Raw genomic sequence first — 22,426 nt, forward strand, 5'->3', positions numbered from 1 at the left:
ACTTCATCTGGAAGAACAAAAGGTAGAGAATGTCAAGGAAATCAATGAAAATATGTGAATGAAGGTGGCCTAGCCATAGTGGATCTCAAACTGTATTATAAAAGCAGTAATCATTAAAAAAAAAAAGTCTGGTGCTGGCAAAGAAATAAGGTGGTGTATCAGTGGAATAGGTTAGGTACCACAAGACAGTAGTAAATGACCATAGTAATTTTGTGTTTGATAAACCCAAGGGGCCAACCTTTTGGGACAGAAACTCATTGTTTGGCAAAAACTGCTGGGAAAACTGGAAAACAGTATGGCAGAAACTAGGTATGGATCAACATCTCACACTATATGCCAAGATAAGGTCAAAATGGGTACATGATTGGGACATAAAGTATTCTGCTGTAAGCATGGAGAGCATGTAATAATTTACCTTGTCAGATCTGTGTGAAGAATTTAGAACCAAACAAGATATAGAGAGCACTACAAAATGTAAAATTGATAATTTTGATTATTTAAAATTAAAGTCTTTGCACAAACAAACCCAATGCAGCTAAGATTAGAAGGCAAGTAGAAAACTGGGGGAAATTTTTTACAGTAAGTCTCTTTGTTAAAGGCCTAATTTCTCAAATATACCGAGAACTGGGTCGAATTTGTAAGAATATGAGTCATTCCCCAATTGATAAATGATCAAAGGATATAAACAGGCAGTTTTCAGACAAAGAAATGAAAATTATCTATAGTTACTATATGGAAAAAATGCTCTAGATCATTGATTAGAGAAATGCAAATTAAAGCAACTCTGAGGTTCCACCTCACACTCATCAGATTGGCTAATATGGTAGAAAAGGAAAATGATGAATGTTGAAGGGGATGTCGGAGAACTGGAACGTTAATGCATTGTTGGTGGAGGTGTAAATTAATCCAACCATTCTGAGGAACAATTTGGAACTAACAATGCCCAGAGGACTATAAAACTGCATACCCTTTGATCCAGCAATAGCACAACTAGGTCTGTATCCCAGAGATGAAGGGAGGGAGGAAGGAAGGGAGGGAGGAAGAAAGAAAGAAAATGTATTTGCACAAAAATATTTATAGCAGATCTTTTTGTGGTAGGAAAGAATTGGAAATTGAGGACATGCCCATCAATCAGAGAATGCCTAAATAAGTTATGGCATATGAATGTAATGGAATACTATTATTCTGTAAGAAATGACAAGTAGGATGACTTCATAAAAACCTGGAAAGACTTACATGAAGTGAGCAGAACTAGAATACTGTACACAGCAACAGCAATACAATGATCCAAGACAATCCCAAAGGAATCATGATGAAAAATGCAGTCTCCCTCTAGGGAAAAAACTGATAATGTCTGAATACAGACCAAAGCATACTATTTTTCCCTTTCTTTCTTTCTTTCTTTCTTTCTTTCTTTCTTTCTTTCTTTCTTTCTTTCTTTCTTTCTTTCTTTCTTTCTTTCTTTCTTTCTTTCTTTCTTTCTTTCTTCCTCTCTTTCTTCCTTTCTTTTTCTCCTTCCTTCCTTCCTTCCTTCCTTCCTTCCTTCCTTCCTTCCTTCCTTCCTTCCTTCCTTCCTTCCTTCCTTCCTTCTCTCTCTCTCTCTTTCTTCCTACTTTCTATCTTCTTTCCTTCCTTCCTGTTTTTCTTCCTTCCTTTCTTTTGTTCTCTTTTTCTCCCTTTCTTCCTTTCTTCTACAAAATGACTAACGTGGAAATGTTTTAAATGATTGCACACATATCACCTGTATCAGATTGCTTACCATCTCAGGGAGGGACGGATACAACTCAAAACTTTTTTTTAAAAAAACAACAAATGTTAAAAATTATCTTTACATATAATTGGGAAAACTATTATTTTTTTAAAAAAATTATTGCCTACCCTTCAACTAGTTCACAGACTGTAAGTCCCTTGAGAGCAAAGTTTATGTCTTAATATTTTTTTTCATATATGTAACCTTCATTTTAATTCATTTTTAAAATCTCCTACAAAGGCATCCCAAATGTCCTAAAAAGACATTTTTGAAACTGTCAGTGTTACTTTAGGAAGAAGAGCACCTATGAGTTGCTGGTGTAGCTGTCATTTTTAAAAATTATTATTTATCTTTTAACATTATTTTGTTTTAAAATTTTGAGTTACAAATTCTCTTCTTTCCTCTTGTTCTTCCCTCAACCACTGAGAAGGCAAGCAATATGATATTAATCATACATGTGAAATCATGCAAAACATTTCCATATTAGCCATATCACGCAAAAAATAAAATGAGAAAATTATATTTCAATTTGCAGTCAGAGATCACCAGTTCTCTCTCTGGAGGTGGAAAGTATTTTTCATCATGGATCCTTGGAAATTGTCTTAAATCACTGCATTGATCAAAGTAGCCAAGTTTCTCATGGTTGATCATTCCAACAGTGGTGTTACTATCACAAGTGTGTCTTACAATTCAATTAAATTCACTAAGCATTTATTTACTTTGTCTCTGGCATCTTTGACAGCAGTTATTCGGTGATGTGGTTTGATTGACTTGAAACATCACAAATGGATGCTTTTTCCATCCTTCCAAAGAACTGTGTTCCTATGATGATGCTATCAGTATTGGTTGAGAGAATGAATAAGTGAGTGGGTGGAGAGATGATGAATGTATGTGAAGCAGCCTGGTATAGGGACTTGAAGTTCTGGTTTCTCATCCTACCTTTGATACTTAGCATCTAGGTGAACTTGGGCAAGTCACTAGACATTTATGAACCCTTTTCCTCATCTATAACATGGGAATGGTGATATCTGTCGTGCCTCAGGGTTGGTGTGCCGACTGCCAGTTTCTGTTATTTCATCCTTTTGCCTTTCAGGGCTGTTCCAAAAGCAGCTTGCCAGCGTAGTAGCTGTTGCATCCGCCCTGACAGCTGCTGTTACTCCTTGTAGTTAAGAGCCTCAGATGTGGTTAGCGGTGGAGTGAGTGAACATATAGGAGATAAAATCCCTACTCTGGGGCAGTTGATCCATTTTGGCCCCAGCCTTTATTTCTGCCAGACTCTTAATGGGATCCAACCCAGCTCTCAGGGAAGAGGCAGGGGAGTATAGTGGAAAGAGGATTGTTTTGTTTTTTTTAGTCAGGAGACCTGGTTTGAGTTCTGGTCCAGTGCTTACTAGCTATGTGATCAAGGGTGACTCATTCCCATGTTTCTGGACCTTAGTTTCCTCTTCTGTGAAATGGGAATAATAATTTCACATTGTCTCACCTCTAATGGTTATGATTATAGTGCTTTCGGAAACTTAAAGTAGTATATCCATCAAATATTTGTTAAGTAGCACCAGGGATACAAGTACAAAGATGCAAATAATCACTTGCACAAGTTTCTTACCTTCTGGTAGAGATGACAAGTATGTATAAAAAATATATAATATAGGCATAAAAGTTTTTTTTTTAGTTTTCATTTTATTTTCCATAAGCCCACTTCCTCAGTTTAAAAGAAAAATAGAAAACAAAACCTTTGTAACAAATGTGTGTCGTCAAACACATGAGGGTCAGGGCATGAGGGATAATGCTGATGTTACAACCTGGAAGACTGGAGGGATGGTAGTGCTTTTGACAGAGATAGGGAAGCTTAGAAGAGAGGCAGGTTTGGTGAGGGAGGGAGAAGATGGTGACTTCGGTCATGGACATGCTGAATTGAAGCTGTCTCTGGGACATCCAGATTGAAATGGTAACTGGTGGAGGGGGACTGAAGCTTAAGGGGAAGCTTGGGACTTGTGATTTATGCAGTATATGTTTATGTAATGTGCATAGAGATGAAAATTAAACACGTGGGAGCTGATGAGGTTACCGAGATAGCATATGGGTGGAGAAGAGAAGGTAGGGGGGAGGATGGAACCTTGGGGAACAGTAACAAGAGATCTGATGAAAGAACAAAGGACAGAGAATTATCTGTCAGGCTAGAAGAGAACCAGGAAACAGTAGTGTTAAGAAAATCAGAGAAGAGTATCCGAGAAAGAAGACCAACAGTGTCAAATACAGCACATAGACTGAGAAAGGTGAGGTCTGAGGAAATACCATCAGATTTATTAATTAGGAGATCATTGGTGACATTTGAGAGAACAATTATGGTTGAATGGTGAGTTTGGAAGCCAAACTGCAAAGGATTGAGGACTGAGTATGAGGAGATGAAGTGGACCAGAAGGTGCAGACAGCTTTTTCAAGATGTTTGATAGAAAGGGGATAGGGATTGATCCAGGATGATAGCTTAAAGGGATAATAGTGTCTAATGAAAGTGTTTGTTGGTTTGTTTGTTTTTTTAAGGATAGGGAAGACTTGGGCGTGTTTGAAGGCAGAAGAGAAGGAACCAAATGCTTAGAAGAGACTGAAGATTCAAGAGAGGGGAGGTGATTTTGGAGGGCAGAGGACAGTGTAGAGTTGAAATGGCTAGTTATTGGGATGAAACTGGAGAGAGAGGAAGGTGATTCCAGAACAGAAGTAAAAGCCAGAGAGAGTAATTGGGCAGGGGGGAGACAGTGATTGGAAGTCTCTAATAACCATAGAAGGGATGAGGCTTAGGGAGAGGAAGAATGATAAGAGGATATAGAGAAATCATGTCAGAGTTTCCAGTTAGGGAAGAAGAACACTGGTAAGGAAGAGCAATGGGTAAAACAGAGTGAAGGAATTTTAAGGCAGTAGATGAATTGGGAGGCTAGGGAGCGTATAAATGGATATGAAATTTCCCTAGTATAAGGGCAGGAACTTCTACTATTAGTATCATCATCATCATCATCATCATCAGCATCCTTCTCTTAGCTCCTGGCACTCATTTCTTCCACCTGATTCTAGATCTTTTATTAATCGGGTTTCTGTACCTAGCAGTGGTGTATTACAAGAGTGCTCAATTTGGAGAACTCAGGTTCAATTCCTAGATTTTCCACTTACTACTTGTGTAGCACTACACCTTTCAACCTCGGTTTCCTCGTCTGTAAAACATGGGAATTGTACTCAATGATCTTCAGAGTCCCTTCTAGCTCTAAATCAATCATCGTTTTTATGTATCAGAGAAGATAAAAATGACATGCCATTTGTGTGGACTTGGTCGTTCCGGTTCTTGCTCTGTCCACCAACCACTCCCTTTCTTCCCTCTCCCCACCCCACCCTCCCTTGCTCTCCAATCCCATAAATTAGTGGTTTAGATTTTCAGAGACCATTAGTTAACACGGAAGGGATCTTAGCCACCATCTAGTCCAAGGAGGAAATGAAGGCCCAGAGAGCTCTTGTTGAGTAACTTGTCCAAGTTTGTATGCCTACTGAGTGACAAAGCTGGTACTGGAAAGGCAGCTCATTGGTAACTGGACTTGGAATCAAAAGAACCTGGGTTTGAATTCCAGCTCTGCTACTTAGTGCCTGTAGGTCTTTGGACAAGTCTCTTGTCCCCTCTCCTGTATCTGTTTCCTTCTCTGTAAAATGAGGGTCTCTGCCATCTCTAGATCTATTCTCCTATGAAATAGCAGTATGACCATGGGCAAAGCCTTTGACTTGTGTCATTCTCATTTTCCTCATCTGTGAAATAAAGAATTACCAAGGTCACTTTCAGCTTTTAAGCCCTATCTATGATTCTGGTTGGTGTTACAACTTTAATCACTGAGTGGGTTTGGGGAGTCACTTAATTTCTCTGGACCTCAGTTTCTTTATCTGTCAAGTGAGAGGGGTTGGATTCTGAATTTCTGATCCTGTCATATATTGGGGGGGCAGTGAGGGAGTTTGGGTAAGGGATCTTTTTACAAGATTTCTAAAGTCCTTTCTGGTTCTAAATTTCATGATTTTATGAAAACAGATCTTTAGACCTTTAACCCAGTGCTATTTCCATTATTTCCTCCTGTCTCTCCTCTGGGAGAAGATCAGGAAGAAGTTTCTTTTCTTTCAGGACTACAGAGACCAGAAAAATAGAAGAGCCAACTGGCCTCCAGCCCCTATGTTATTTGCCTCCCCCCATCCCTGCCTCATCCCTTCATGAGGCCAGCCAGCCCAATTGCTCTTACTGTTAGAAAGGATGTGAATGCTGCTAAGCAGTGTTTAAGCACAATTGCTGTTATTTTCAAAGGTCAGCAAAGTGCACCTGTGCTGTTGTTAGCCCATATTTACAGAAAGATGGGGAAAGGCAGTGTTGTGACTGTTATTTCTAGATACGAAGATAGGCTCAGCAAACATATCGGAGAAACAGGAGAGGAACTTTAGGGTGATGAGGAGGAGGGACTGCTAATTCGGTAATTCCATATAATTCTTTTTTCCTGCCAGACCCAATGGCCACTGATGGGTTTCTCAGATTTTAATGACAGCTGCTTGAGTTCACCAAGACTGACTCTATGATCAAGTTGAATTCCTCTTAGTGGGGGTAATACTAATAGGAATCAATCAACAAGCACTCATTAAACACCTACTATAGGTTAGGCACTATACTTAGAAGTTGGAATACAGTCCCTGCCCACAAGGGCCTTCTATTCTATCTAGGGAAAACATGTACATGAATAAGTATATTCAAAATATATATGAAATCAAAAGTAAATTTGGGATTGGGGAAGAAGGAACTAGCAGTAGGGTAGGATCAAGACTTTTGAAGAAAACAAGGGATTCTGAGGAGATTTGGGAATGTATCCCAAGTCTGCAGTACATCCAGTACAAAAACTGATGGGAGATGGGAAAGGATGAAAGGAGATGGAGGATGAAAGGAGATGGCAGATGAAGTATTGTGTGTGATATAACAGTTCCTATTTCTAGTCTTTTAAGGTTTACAAATCCCTTCTCAACCTTGTGAGGAAGAGAATACAAGCATTATCATATCTGTTTTACTCATGGGGGAACTGAGGCTGAACAGGTGAAGTGATTTGTTCAAGGTCTCAGCTCATTATCACTCAACCCCAACTCCTGATTCATTCTTTCCAAATAACAGGTTCCTTGTGAGGAAGCAGAAGTCTCTGGAAAGTGCTAGGTTCTTAGGAAATGATTATTGACAGATTTATTATGCTTGTGAGTGTGAACTTTTGCTTTTGTGTTTGTGTTCAGCAAAGTGCCTGGCACATAGTAAGACCTTAATAAGTAAGGCTTATTGATTAATTAATAGATTGCTGTGTGGTCTCCCACCTATTAAAATATGGGCTTTTGAAGGAAAGAGACTGTTTTATGTGTTGTCTTTGTGTCTAAAGCACAACTTTAGTAGTAGGGGCTTAATAATATTTGTTGAATGTATTGAATTGAAATTTGCAGAATAAGCCATATTTTTTGGACAGCTAATGAGGGAATTCATTTTTCTTGACTGTCAGGAAGACTCAATATTTCTTATTTCCAGTGGGGAGGGAGGTGAGAATAGAGAAGATATATGGGAACAGAGATAGGGTAGCTAAAAAAAAAATTTTTTTAAAGATGGTCAGTGAGATTTTTTTTTTAAATGCATAGAATGGAAGAAAGGTCAGAAAGAAGCACAGACAAGCAGGACAGATTTGAAAGCTACAGTATGAATTTATTTTATACCCAGAAAGAAAAGCAAATTGTACATAATACAGACCTGAACTTTGATGTAAATCCTCTTTTTCTTGGTTCTACTATGTATATGTAAATGCTAATTTTATTTGGTGGGGTTTTTTGGGGGGTTTTTTTTGACTAAGCCATGGGGTTAAGTGACTTGTCCAGCTTAGTGAGTGTTATGTGTCTGGGGTCAGATTTGAACTCAGATCCTCCTGACTCCAGGGCTGGTGCTCTATCTACTGTGCCACCTAGCTGCCCCTTGGTGTTTCTTCCAAATAAAAATAAAGTTTTTAAAAAAAGAAATGAAATGGATTTGATGAGGCGATCAGTTGAGAGGGAAAGAGGTGTCAAAAGGCATGGAGACATTGAGGTGGGGACAGATCAGGAGCCACGATGGAAATGGTCGTTCTGAGGTGGGAACCCTTAGTCCGTAAGAATGGTCAGTTGTATTATTTTTGTAGATAAATGTTACTGTTTATTTTCTGTGTTCATGTATGTATATCTCATCACTCCAGCTATAAATTTAGGCCCAGGGAGGTTGGGACTTGCCTGAATTTACATGGTACTAAGTCAGATTCTCTGACTCTATTTCTGGTTCTATCCTATATCACCAAATTGCTTTTCTGAGCCTGAACTTCTCCATCTGCAAAATGTGTGATAATACTACCAGCCTAACTACTCACTTTTACTTTAAAGATCAAATTAAATGATGAATATGAAAGTGTTCTATATGTAGGTAACAGCTGTACAAATGTATGAGATTATTACTTCTGTGGGTGTTTGAGCTTATTGATCTGTTAGTCAACAAGCACTTATTAAGTTCCTACTGCATACCAGGCACTGTGCTAAGTATTAGGGATATAAAGAAAGGCATGAACAGCCCCTGCCTTCAAGGAGATCACATTCTAATGGAGAGACAAAATTCAAACACCTGTCTATGTACAAGACATACGGGATAAATTGGAAGTGGTCTCAGAGGGAAAACAGTAATATTAATTGGGACTAGGAAAGGCTTTTTGCAGAAGGTGGGATTTTAGCTGAGACTTTAAAAAGCCAAGGAAGGCAGGAGGTCTAGATGAGGAGGGAGGGCATTCCAGGAATGGGGGACAGCCAGTGAAAATGCCCAGAGTTGAGAGATAGAATTTCATATGTGAGGAACAACAGATAGGCCAGGGTAGCTGGGTGGTACATGGTGGGGAGCTCTGAAAGTGTACATGAAGTGCACAGGAGAGAATGCTTTAACTGCTGGACAGGATCATTTCTATTCTACCCTGAAGGTAATGAGGAACCTCTGGAGCTCACTGAGCAGAGTGCAATGACATGGGCAGACCTGTGCTTTTCAGGAAGGTCATTTTGGCAGCTGAGTGAATTCAGGAGATAGATTGTCCATCCAGCCAATGTGAGGTAGAGAGACAATTAGAAGGTGACTGGAATAATCTGGGCAAGAGGTGATGAAGGCCTGACCTATGCTGATGGCTGTATGAGTGAGAAGAAGAGGATATATATATATATATATATATATATACACACACACACACACACACACACACACATAAGGGATATTGTGAGGGAAGTAACAAGATCTGACAACAGATTAAGTATGTGGGGTGGAGTTGAGGATGGTATTGAGGTAACTAGAGTGAGTGACTGGGAAAGGTTTTTTGGGGAAAGAAAGATACTATTCTATTAGACATGGTGAGGGGCAGCTAGATGGCAAGGTGGACACAGTGCTGGGCCTGGAATCAAAAAGACTTATCTTCCTGAGTTCAGATCTGGTCTTAGATACTTTCTAGCTGTGTGACTCTGGGCAAGTCATACACTTTTGTCTGCTTCACTTTTCTCATCTGTAAAATGAACTGAAGAAGGAAACGGCAAACCACTCCAGAATCTTTGCCAAGAAAACCCCAAATGGGGTCACAAAGAGTTGGACGCGATGGAAAACGACTAAACAACAAGAAGATATGTTGAATTTGAGATGCCTACGAGGCTTTCATTTGAGAGGTCCAAAAAGCAGTTGGTGATGTAGGACTAAAGCTCAGCAGAAAGGTTAGGCCCAAGTATGTTGATAGGGGAATCATCTGGTTAGAGATTATAGTTGAATTCCTGGGGGCTGAGATAGCATAGAAGGAAAAGAGAAGAGGGTTCAGGAGAGAGCTTTAGGGGAAGCCTATGGTGAGTGGACAGGACCTGACTAAAGATGCAACAGAGACTGAGAAGGAGCAGTCTGACGGAAGAACTAGGAGAGAGAGGAGTCAGGACTCAAGAGGAGATGGTGATCAACAGTGTCAAAGGTTGCAGAGAGGTCAAGAAGGATAAGGCCATTAGGTATGGCAATTAAGAGATCACTGGTACATAGTCATGATCTGGGCCATAAAATAAACCCATTGGTTCCCTGTTCCCTCTATAATCAAGCACAAAACTCTGGCATTGGAAGCTCTTCACCAGCTGGCTCCAACCTATCTTTCTAGGTTTATTACATGTTAATCTCTTTCCTGAACTATACCATCCAGCCAAACTATCTTCCTTTTTACTGTTCCTCATACACAACATTCCATCTCCTATCTCTGCATTTGCATGGCTGTCCCTCATTCCTGGAATAGACCACATTCTCACCTCCGCCTCCTAACATCTAGTTTTCTTCAAAGCTCACACATTGTCTACAGCCTTTCCTCATTCCCCACTTCCAAACTACTGGTCCTCAGCCTTCCCACCCATCCCCCACTTACCTTGTATTTCTTTTTGTACATGTTTTGTATTTATATTTGTTGTTCAGTGTTTCAGTCATGTCTGATTCTTTGTGACCCTGTGGACATGCCAAGCATTCCATGGGGTTTTCTCTGCAAAGATACTGGAGTACTTTGCCATCCACTTCTCCAGTGATCACCTTTTGTCAGAACTCTTCACTATGACCTGCCTATCTTTTAACCCTGAACAGCATAGCTCATTGTTTCATATGCAAGCCTCTCTGCCAAGATGAAGCAGTGATCCAGGAGTGGTTGTATTTATATACAGATGCACATGCATACATACATACACACTTGTGTATGTGTGTGTGTGTGTGTGTATATATATATATATATATATAATATATATATACATATGTATATACATGTATATATATATACGTATGTATATACATGTATATATATGTATATATATACACATACACACAAATGTATACATATATATATATATATATATATATATAGTTATCTTTCCTTATCAAATGTAAGCTCTTTTATGGAAGGGACAATTGTCATTTTTATGTTTGTATCTCTGGCATCTACTATGGTGCCTAGCATTAATAAGTATTTGTTTGATTGACTGGACCCAGAATTGAACAGGAGGAGGAAGGTAGACTGGGTTGCCTTTTAGAAACTATGATAAACTTCTCCCTGAAACAAACATCCTGTTTTTTTTTTTAAAGGACTACTTTCTTTAAAACATTATTCTTCTGGTGATGCTGTATGTCTATGTCATACCACACCACAGCCTTCAAAGAATTAAACCCAAGGGTCAATCAAAGGGCAGTGGAGTAGTCTATGGTGAGCATGAGTAGGGCACGAGGAATTACCAGAGAAGAGCTGGTGCTGGTGCAACAGAAGCCATGCAAAAGATGTCATGGGAGAAGTAATGATGAACACAGAAGGTGGACTCATCATGTAGAGAGTAAGGGATAATGGAGGGGATGGACAGGCTGTATTCTCCATTGGTATCCATGCAATGTCAAGAGAACTAGAATACTCCCTGGGGAGAACTTATGGGGAGTATTGAACAAGAACAGCAGGGGATGAGAGGGCATGGAAGCATTATTATCTGCATGGTACCCACATCAATGAGATCACAGCTTGAAGTGTTCTTTATCTGGCCTCTCAAAAGCTTCTCTCCCCTCCCCCAATTCTATCTATTTCACTTTCCCCTCCCAAGAGTCTGAGGGTTGGACCCAGGATAACTTAATCCCCAGAATGTCCTTGTTTCCTTTTCCCACTGCAATTAACTTTTAAGAGCAGCAATCCATTTCTGCTGGTGGTATGGCTTCAATCATGCAAATGCCTAGGCAGGCCACATATTATTCTACCCTGGCTTCCCACCCCTATTGGAAGCTAAGAGAGCAGCAGCAATTCCCAGAAATCCCTGATAAGAGTGAATTCCACACTCCCCACGCCCCCAGGCCATTACCATCCATTCCAGAAGAATCCTTGACTATAGGGATCCCAGTTGAAATCTGAGCTTAAACCTTGCCGAAGGTGGGCCCTTCAGATAATGATGCTTTTGAAGAATCCTTGTTTAGCAGATGTAATCAATGCATCTCTGAATGGAGGGTCACACATCAGACCTTATTCGTATCTGGCATTCAGAAAGGGAAATCATCTGGGGGAGGGCACAAAAATACCATTTATCACCTAAGAGCTCTTAGCGTTAGCATTGCCTGCTTTTAGCTCCTTCCTGTTTTGCGTGTGATTTCACTTTGTGGATAAAAACAACAGCAGCAACACAGGATTAGAGAATATTGAGGCTTTTCCGTAAACTGAGTGTATTCTTCAAAAGTAGGGGTTTATCACCTGGTGGCTGACCTAGTAATGAGCCTCACCGAATCTAGTGAGGCTGGTCCTGGGACAGCCTATATAACTCCTCACCAATTCAAATCACCAGGCACTTAGTGAATACCCGCCATGGGTAAGGCATTGTGCTAGAGACAGAAAGACAAAAACAAATTCTGTCTTCCAAAGGAGCTTAGGTCCTGAAAAGATAAGGCACACAGATAACTGATTTACAAAGCATATATGCTAAGTCAAAGGTTTGCATTTAGTGGTTCGCAAACTCCTTGGGAATTTGTGCCAATGGCCCAGGGAGTTCAAGCTAAAAAAATTTTAATGGCGCTGTAATGAGTAAATAACTGCAGAACATTATCAGTAGGGAAGGGAATAAATATATATTAAGCCCCTAGGCAGTATGCTAAGTCCTTTACAGGTACTATTTCATTTGATCCTCACCCCACTCTGGAAGGTAGGTGCTGTTATAATTCCCAATTTCACAATTGAGGAAATTGAATTTAAGTGACTTATGCAGGGTCATGAATCTAATAAGTATCTTAGGCTGGATTTGAACTCAGGATTTCCTGACTCTGGGCCCAGTAATATATTTAATTTACCCTGGGGGTTCATGCTACATTTTTGTTGTTGTTGAAAGGCTCAAAGAATTAAAAAAAGAGGTGGAAGCCACTGTACAGAGTAATGCAAAGTAATTTCACCAGGGGAGAGATGAGAGCAAACGTTCTATAACACATGCATGTACAGTGAGTGCTAAGAGGGGAAGGCAGGGGGAGTGCATTTCAGACACGGGATGGATAGGCCCTATGCCTATAGGAGGGGATGTCATTGACCAGGAGTAACTAGTGCCCCCAGGTTGCCTGGGATGAGAGCAAAATAGGGAATAATAAGAATAAAACTAGAAAAAGGCGGGTGAGAGCCCAACTGAAGAGGACTTTAAATGCCAGGCTGAGGAGTTTGTATTGTAGATTTGGGTTCAGAAGAACTGGCTTGGATCTTTGCTCTGTTACGTCATTTAGGTGATGCAGTACATAGAGTGCTGGACTTGGGTCAGAAAGACCTCAATTTGAATCCTGCCTCTGGCACTTATTGTGTGACCCTTCACCTCTCAAACTCAATTTCCTCATTTACAAAAAAGCGGATGATATCAGTACCCCCAGGGGGTTGTAGTGGGGATAAGATAAGATAGGGAGAGGAATTTGGACCTATGATTTCATTGCAATAGGGAACCAACTCCCTTTACCAGCTGTATGTTGGGCAGCACCTTTTCTGCAGATTGATCTCAGAGATTTGCCTGAGGAATGGAGAGGTTAAATGACTCACCCAGAGTCTCACAGCCAGTATGTGATAGGTTCAACAGCCAGTATGTTGGATTTATATTTTCCTAATTCTGAGGCCGGCTCTCCATTTACTATGCTAAATTGACTCTATCAGATGAAATAGTATGTGTATAGCACTTTGCTAACTTTCAAGAATTATATAAATGTTAGCTATCATTATTACCTATATAACTTTAGGCTAGTCTCTCAACTTTTCTGGGCCTGAGTTTCTCCGTTTATAAAATGAAGGAAAGGTATTGGACTAGATGATCCATGAGGCCCCCTTTTAGTTTTACATTTGCATCGATGATTATCCTAGAGGCATTAGGGAACCCCAGAAGATTTGTAAGTACAGGAGTGATCTGATCAGGTTACCAGGCCTTTCTTGAAGTCTTTCTAGCTTGGTAGGACCCTTTAGAACTTACAGCACACCAGGATGAATAGCAAATTGTGTTTTTTAAGAAAGCATTAGTGCTTTTTGCTTTTATATCACAGTCGTTTCTGAATATTCCTAAGGGCAGGTTTCCCCTTGTCCCCAACATTGTGCCCTCCTTTGTAACAAATGAGCAGTTAATCAAACCCACTAATAGAGCAACTGAGTCTTATAACATAGGTAACATTCTGCACCTAATATCTCTCTACTGAGTGGAAGGAGGTTATGGTTCAATTGTACTTTGGGCCCAAGATTCCTCATTTCAGTCACTCAGACTTTCAGGTCCTTTCTGTGTTCATTTTTTTTTTATCAGTAAGGTCATTTTAGAACATTGTAAATATTGTTTTCCTGGACCTAATGGTTTTTGTGTCTCTATAGTTATAATATGTCATTTTTATTTAGCATCCAACAGTATCTGAGTACTGTTGGGCAGTCCTCATGAGGAAGGAGATGATTTATGCTGTCTATTTCACAAATCAGTCAATCAACAAGGATTTGTTAAGTGCCTGCTGTGTGCTAAGCATTGTATTTGACACTAATACAGGTAAGGATCATTGAATCACAGGAGTAGGAGTTAGAATAAAGAAGTTTGTTGCCTAGCTAGGGTCACACAACAAGTGGTAGAGTGGTCACTAGAACTCAGGGAACCCCAGTTTCCTAATACAATATTGTAATAATCTCTACAAGGGCAAGGAAATGATACCTTGTTCACATTTAGGTCCTCCAACAAATGGTAAAGAAACTCTGGATCCTGGAAAACCGGCCAGTATGAAATCTGGGGCAGGATGGAGATGGGGAGATCAGGTAGGTGACTCAATGGACAGTGCTGGGCCCATTTCCAGAAATACTCCTCTCCCTGAGTTTAAATTTGGCCTGAAACACTTACTAGCTGTGTGACCCTGGGCAAGTCACTTAACCCTGTGTGCTTCAGTTTTCTCATCTGTAAAAATGAGCTGGAGAAGGGCAAACTGCTCCAGTATTTTTGCCAAGAAAACTCCAAATAGTTTCACAAGGAGTTGGATATGAGTGAAAATGACTGAACAACAAATGAAATCTTGCAAAAAACAAATAGAACTAGAAATATTCAATAGAATGAAGAGCATTAGATTAGCAATTAGGAAATCTGGTTTTGGTCCTGACTCATCCCTTAAATAGTGTGACCTAGCGAAAGTTACTTCATAGCTTTGAGTCACAGAATTCCCCTTTGTTAGAGGAGGGGAGCAGTTAGATTAGATGATTTGAGGTCTCTTCCAGATATAAACTCTGTTTGGTGCTACTCTTGGAGCTTTTTCTGCCTTTCAGACCAGTAATAGCCCTGTCCCTACAAAGTTGTCCATTCTTTCCTGGTAGAGCCCAAAATTAAGTTAAGTAGTACTCGCTAGAGTGAAAGTACTTTCTCCAGGAAGTGCCCAAGACTAGAAATAGAAAGAGCTTAAGAAAAATTTAGATAAACTAATTGGTGTCTGGCTCTTATTGAATTATTAAAAGGAACTATCAAATATGGAGTGTATCCATAACTTTGAAATTGATTTCAAACCACCATGCCCTCCTACAGCAGATCTGTTTGTGTGGGCGCTGGAGATACTGTGTGGAATGCTCTAAGGTGGTAGTTCTAATAACAATTTTTTTAAAAAGCAGCATAACTTCGCGTAAAGAATACAAGTCCAAGAGTCAGAAGACTTGGTTTAAGGTCTTGTGTCTGCCATTTAAAGTATTACAATGAATAGAGTAGACTTGTACCCGAGGACAAAGCCTGACATATATGGTAGGTACTTAATAAAGCCTCCCTTGATTGACTGGGGCCAGAAGACTAAATACAGTGCTGTGAGATAGGTGAGGTTGCAGAATAAGGGAATCATAGAACTGAAAGAGTTTGAAAGATCTTAGTGGCCATCTAATCCAACACTTATTGGAGTCCTCACTATAACATAGTGCAACAGTGGTTTTCCAGCCTCTGTTGGAATTATTATTATCCTATTTGAAAGAAGAAATTGAGGCTCAGAGAGGTTCATGGTTCAGATCCTGGCTCTGCAATTTTTCTGTGTGATGTTAGCCAAATCACTTATATTCTCTGTGATTCAGTTTCCATATCTGTAAAATAAAATATTTGGATTAGATTATATGACCTCTTAGGTCCTTTCTAGCTCTAAATCTCTGATCCTGTGACCTCTCTGTGCCTCAGTTTCCTCACTTATCAAACTGAGACAATAAAAGTGCACTACCCATCACATGCATTTGTTTTTAAATAAGTTTTTTGGTTATCTTTGTTTTTTTTACATCACCATAGTTTTCTCCCATATCTCTCCTTTTCTCTTTTTTAGAGAGTTATCCTATATAACAAATAGTATATTTTTAAGACAAATAAAGAAAAATAGGGGGGGAAATCAGTATAACTGATCCGTAAATTTAAAAAGTCTGAAAATATGCACAATGTACAACACTTACAGATCCCTCTGCAAGGAGTGCAGTGAGAGTGTCCTCTCGTATCTCTTCTTTTGAGTCATGCTTCTTTGTAATTTGCAATACTTACTTTTGATTTGATTTCTGTTTGTTCTATTTACATTGTTGTAATCAGTATTTTTTCGCTTTTCTTACTTCACTCTGCATCAGTTCATGCAATTCTTTCTGTACTTCTCTATATTCATCACATTCATTGTTTTTTACAGCACAGTAATACTTTATTACATTCATGTAGCACAATTTGTATTGTTCAGTTTTTTCAGTTGTGTCTGGCTGTTCCTGACCCCATTTGGGATTTTCTTGGCAGAAATACTGAAGTGGTTTTCCATTTCTTTCTCCAGCTCATTTTACAGATAAGGACCTGGGGCCACCAGGGTTATACAGTTAAGTGTTGGAGACCAGATTTGAACTCAAGTCTTCCTGAGTCTAGGCCCAGCAAGGTATCTATGTGCTGCCTAGCTGTGCTGTTATTGTAGAAACTCAGCAGGGTATAATTTGAAATAGAGTTGTAGTTTAAACACAGGCAATTAAAAGAGAGGGAGAGAGAGAAGGGAAGGGAAGGGAAGGGAAGGGAAGGGAAAAAGGGAAGGGAAGGGAAGGGAAAAAGGGAAGGGAAGGGAAGGGAAGGGAAAAAGGGAAGGGAAGGGAAGGGAAAAGGGAAGGGAAGGGGAGGGAGGGAAGGGAAGGGAGGGAAGGGAAAAAGGGAAGGGAAGGGGAGGGAAGGGAAGGGAAGGGGAGGGAGGGGAGGGGAGGGGAGGGAAGGGAAGGGAAGGGAAGGGAAGGGAAGGGGAGGGGAGGGAAGGGAAGGGAAGGGAAGGGAAAAAGGGAAGGGAAGGGGAGGGAAGGGGAGGGAAGGGAAGGGGAGGGAGGGGAGGAGGGGAGGGAGGGAGGGAAGGGAAGGGAAGGGAAGGGAGGAGGGAGGGGAGGGGAGGGAAGGGGAGGGAGGGGAGGGGAGGGAAGGGGAGGGGAGGCAGGGAAGGGAAAAAGGGAGAAGGGAAGGGGAAGGGAAGGGAAAGGAAGGAAAAAGGGAAGGGAAGGGGAGGGAGGGAAGGGAAGGAAGGGAAGGGAAAAGGGAAGGGAAGGGGAGGGAAGGGAAGGAGGAAGGGAAGGGAAGGGAAGGGGAGGGGAGGGGAGGGAAGGGAAGGAAGGAAGGAAGGGAGGGAGGGGAGGAAGGGAAGGGAAGGAAGGGAAGGGGAGGGGAGGGAAGGGAAGGGAAGGGAAGGGAAAAAGGGAAGGGAAGGGGAGGGAAGAGAAGGGAAGGGAAGGGAGGGAGGGAGGGAGGAGGGAGGGAAGGAAGGGAAGGGAAGGGAGAGGGGAGGGAAGGGAAGGGAAGGGAAAGGAAGGGAAAAAGGGAAGGGAAGGGAAGGGGGAAGGGAAGGGAAGGGCAGGGAAGGGAAGGGAAGGGAAAAAGGGAAAGGAAGGGAAGGGAAGGGAAGGGAAGGGAAGGGAAGGGAAGGGGAGGGGAGGGGAGGGAAGGGAAGGAAGGGAGGGAGGGAGGGAAGGGAAGGGAAGGGAAGGGAAGAGATGACCGAAATCTTCTTGATGGGAAGTTCTGTGCCTGGGGGCCCAGAGGGGAAGTGCTTTGAAGGGAGATAGCTATGCAAAGAGGTGGGAGAGGGGAAGTATTTCTGACCTTGGTATTATTCTCTTGGTCTCAGTGCTAAGAGAGTCGAGTCAAGAGACTTTCTAAGTACACTCTCCCACTGCTGCCAAATCTAGTTTTGCAGGACAAAGGCTGGGACACGTCATCAGCACTTTAGGAATTCTTGGTTTACTTTAAAACAGAAGAGTGGGGCCATTTAGCCTGGCAAGATCCTTAGAAGACCAGATCCCATCCCTTATTAGCCCTTTGACCTTGGGCAATATCTCAGAGCCTTAGTTTCTTCTTTTAAAGGGATTATAATGCTTGCCTTACCTATCTCCTAGGGTTGTTGTAGAGTTCAGAAGAGATAATCTCAGTAAAATTTATGTTCCTTTTGCCCTTCCTACCGGTAGGATTTTAAAGATTGTTTAATCCATATTACTCTTCAGTTGTTGTTAACTTCAAACATCATGACAAAGTTAAAATGAAGCAATCATGAGGAGGGGGGGAGAGAATGTATTTTACAGTAGATGAACATTATATTACCACACACAAGTAAAAGCAATCAATCAAAAAAACTGTTTGTTCATTTATTACTCAGTCAACCAACTGGCATTTATAAAGGGCCTACTATGTGCTCGTAGCTCTAGAGCTGGAAGGTATCTCAGAAGCCATCAAGCCCAGTCCCCTCATTTTATAGACGAGTCCAAAGGATGTCAAATGACTTGCTCAAAGTTGTACAGGTAGTAATCAGCAGAGGTGGGTTTTGAACCAAGGTCTCCAGGCTCCACTTTTTCCATGCCTCCTGGAGGTGCTGGGAATCAAAGACAGAAATGAAACAGATGTTGTCTTCAAGGAATTCTAAATGGGTAGCAATCTATATGTGTGTGTGTGTATAACATATATACACATACACGGATAATATAATAATAATATTCAACATTTATGTAGTGCTTTACATATATTATTTCATTTGAATCTTCTGTAAATACTTTTTAGGGGGAGGCACTACTATCGTGGGGGGTGGGGTAGTTAAAATGAAATAGAAAAGGTTTCATGCTGAAGGTGGTGATTGAGCTGAGGGATTCCAGCTGGAAAAGGAAGAAGAGGAGGAGGGGAGGAGGGGGATGGGTTTGGGAAGAGGAGGAGGTGGAAGAGGAAGAGGAGAGGAGGGGGATGGGCTTGGGAAGAAGAGGAGGAGGGGGAGGAGGAGGAGGAGGAAGAAAGGGAGGGAGATGGGATGGGAAGAAGAGGAGGAGGGGGAGGAGGAGAAAGAATTGAATTGAGATATTACCTGAATAGGGGTCTGACAGTACAAAGGAACGGAGCCAAGGGACCGAGTGTACTGTGTGAGAACAGCAAGTAGACATTATGGTTAGAATGCAGAATATATCAATCAATCAGTCCATCAATACGCATTTATGAAGCACCTCCTATGTGCCAGGCACTGGGCTAAGCACTGGGGATATCAAAAGAGGCAAAAGAAAGTCCCAGCCCTCAAAGGAGCTTACAATTTAATGGGAGAGACAATAAGCAAACAAATATGTGCAAATCAGCTATTTACGGGATAAAAAGGAGTTAATTAACAGAGGGAAGGAACTGGAATTAAGAAGGATTCAGGAAGGTCTTCGGTACAAAGTTGGGACCTAAAGGAAACTAGGGAAGCCAGGAGGTGAAGTTGAGAAGGGAGAGTAGCCCCAGAATAGGGGACTGCCAGAGAAAAAGCTTGGAGCCCAGAGATGGGAGTGTGATTTCTGGAACAGCCAGGAGGCCAGTGTTACTGGATGGAAGAGTACGTGGTGAGGAGTAAGGTTCAAGAAGACTGGAAAGGATGGGGGATGGGGAATAGGTTTTGAAGGCCTTTGAATGCCAAACAGAGAATTTTGAGATGTTAGGGAGCCACTGGAGTTTATTGATTTGGGGTTGGGGGGAGGAGAGAATGACGTGGTAGAGGAGAATAATGTGTACTAAGGTTGGAAAGGTAAGATGGGAGAGCCAGATGCTTTTTCAGTACTAAGCAGAGGAATTTGTATTTGATCCTAGAAGTAACAGGAAGCCACTAGAGTTTATTGAGTGGGGGGAGGGGTGGGCCAGGGTGATATCAAAGTCTGTCTGGAGAGAGACCTGAGCTTTAGGAAAATCCTGTTCTAACCCCTTCTAATTCAGTCTTTCCCAGCTTCAGAAGAAAGGGACTTGGGAGTGTTAGTAAAGTGGGCTTTTGAAAAGTGGTGAAATCCATCACTCTTATGTCAGCAGTCACTGAAAAGTCTTTCCCTGGCTGCTAGCAAAGGAGGCAAACCTAACCAGGTAGTTTTGCTTTCTGCATCCGTTTTTTTTCGAAAGAAGGAAGGCCGTTTCAACTTTTGCCAAAAGGAACATTTATTAATTGCCACTTTGCATCTCAGTCTTTTCTCTCATTAACACTGGTCATTTGTTTTTCATTCACTTTCTGTGGTTCTTTCTGGGAGAGGTACATGCTTTAGGTGAGACAGCCTCTTGTCCTCATGGAATGTTTTCTTGTTGTTGTTCATGTCCTACTCTCTGGGGGGTTTTCTTGGCAAAGATGCTGGACTGGTTTGCCATTTCCTTCTCCAGCTCATGTTACAGATGAAGAAACTGAGGCAAACAAGGTTAAGTGACTTGCCTAGGGTCACATAGCTAGTTGAACTCAGGTCTTCGTCCACTGTGCCTCCTAACTGCCCACTATATAGGCGTACCTTGGAGGTAATGAGGGTTTATTTATTCCAGACCACTACAATAAAGCAAATATCACAATAAAGAGTCACAAATTTTTTTGCTTTCAATTGCATGTAACAGTTATATTTATACTATATTATAGTCTATTAAGTATACAATAGTATCATGTCTAAAAAATGTACATACCCTAATTAAAAATACTTTATTGATTAAAAAATGCTAACCATCATCTGAGCCTTCAGTGAGTCTTAATCTTTTTCCTGGTGGAGGGTCTTGTGTAGATGTTGATAGCTGCTGACTGATTAGGGTGGTAGTTGCTGAAGTTTGGGGTGACTGTGGCAATTTCTTAAATTAAGACAATTAAGTTTGTCTCACCGATTGACTCTTCCTTTCACTTGAACACTAAGAAGCCATTGTATTGTACTGTCTCAGGGCAGGTGGAGTCCTGAGGAGAGGGAGAGAGATGGGGAACAGCCCATTGTGGAGCAGTCAGAACACACACATTTATCAATGAAGTTTGCAGCTGTGTCTGGATGTGGTTCATGGTGCCCTAAAGCAATTTCAATAGTAACATCAAAGATCACAGATCACCATAAGAGATATAATAATAGTGAAAAAGTTTAAATATTGCAAGAATTACCAAAATGTGACAAAGAGACATGATGTGAGCACATGCTGTTTGAAAAATTGCACCAATAGACTTACTCGATGCAGAGTTGCCACAAACCTTCAATTTTTTTAAAAAAAACTCAAAATCTGCTCACAGCAATAAAGCAAAACACAGTAAAACAAGGGGTGCCTGTACCAACACGTTCAAGTAAGGCCATTGATCCAGCATTTACTAAGAAATCAGTCAATCAAGAGATATTCATTAAGGATCCACTATTTGCTAAGCATTCGGAATCATAGAACTGGAAGGATTCAGATAGGAAGAGTGTTTGAGTTGAGTCTTGAAGGATGCTAGAGATTCTGAGATTCAGAAATGAGGAGGGAATGCATATTAGACATGGGAGAAAGCCAGCACAAAGTTGTAAAGACAGGAAATGTTATGTCATGTGTAGAAGGGTAAGGAGGCTGGTTTGTTTGAATTGGACTGTATGTGAAGGGGGACAGTGTGCACTAATATTGGAAAAATGGGAGGCAGTTAGATTGTGAAGGACCTTAACTACCAAAAGAAGTTTATAGCCTAGTGAAGATAATTAAACTGATGTAAGCTGATGAAGATTAGCAGCTTGATGGCACAGTAGATAGGATGTCCACTCTGGAGTCAGGAAGACTCATCTTTCTGAGTTCAAGTGTGGTCTCAGACACCTCCTAGCTTTGTGGCCCTGAGCAAGTCACTTACTCCTGTTTGCCTCGGTTTCCTCATCTGTAAAATGAGCTGGAGAAGGACATGGCAAACCACTCCAGTATCTTTGCCAAGAAACCCCAAATGGGATCATGGAGTCAGACATGACTGAAAACAACTGAAGGACAATCTGATGAAGTCACCAAAACAGAAAGTACTGAGAGAGATGAGGAGAGGGCCAAGGTAGAGCCTTGGTGGTATACCCACAGTTGTGGAGTGAGGTATGGATGATGATCCAGAAAAGAAGACTGAGAAGTCAGATAGTAGGAGAACCAGGAGAGACTCGTGTCATAAAAACCCATGGAGAAGAGGATTATCAGCTGTGTTAAATTCTTCAGAGATGTCCAGAAGATTGAGGACTAAGAAAAGACCCTCAAATTTAACAATTTAGAGATTTTTATTATCTTGAGAGTAGTTTCAGTTGTGTTATTAAGATGGAAGACAGATTGCGAAGTGCTGAGAAGAATGTGAGAGGAAAGGAAGTGGACGTAGTGAATGTAGATGGCTTTTTCGAGAATGTGGCTAGTAAATCCTGGGCAAGTCAC

At 41.1% G+C, this 22,426-nt stretch overlaps 1 long non-coding RNA gene across 1 annotated transcript in view; it reads left to right on the forward strand.

Annotated features, from left to right (window-relative positions):
• The first annotated feature begins 3,941 nt into the window (after positions 1-3,941).
• Positions 3,942-22,426, forward strand: part of LOC110216056 (uncharacterized) — a 27,737-nt gene continuing 9,252 nt past the window's right edge. Inside the window, exons 1-2 of the long non-coding RNA XR_002326680.2 lie at positions 3,942-4,026; positions 14,513-14,598. This is a non-coding gene — a long non-coding RNA (uncharacterized LOC110216056). The remainder of the gene's footprint in view (positions 4,027-14,512; positions 14,599-22,426) is intronic.

This window comes from Phascolarctos cinereus, unplaced genomic scaffold (genome assembly GCF_003287225.1).
Source record: "Phascolarctos cinereus isolate Bilbo 61053 unplaced genomic scaffold, phaCin_HiC Scaffold_4;HRSCAF=312, whole genome shotgun sequence".
Taxonomy (NCBI): Eukaryota; Metazoa; Chordata; class Mammalia; order Diprotodontia; family Phascolarctidae; genus Phascolarctos; species Phascolarctos cinereus.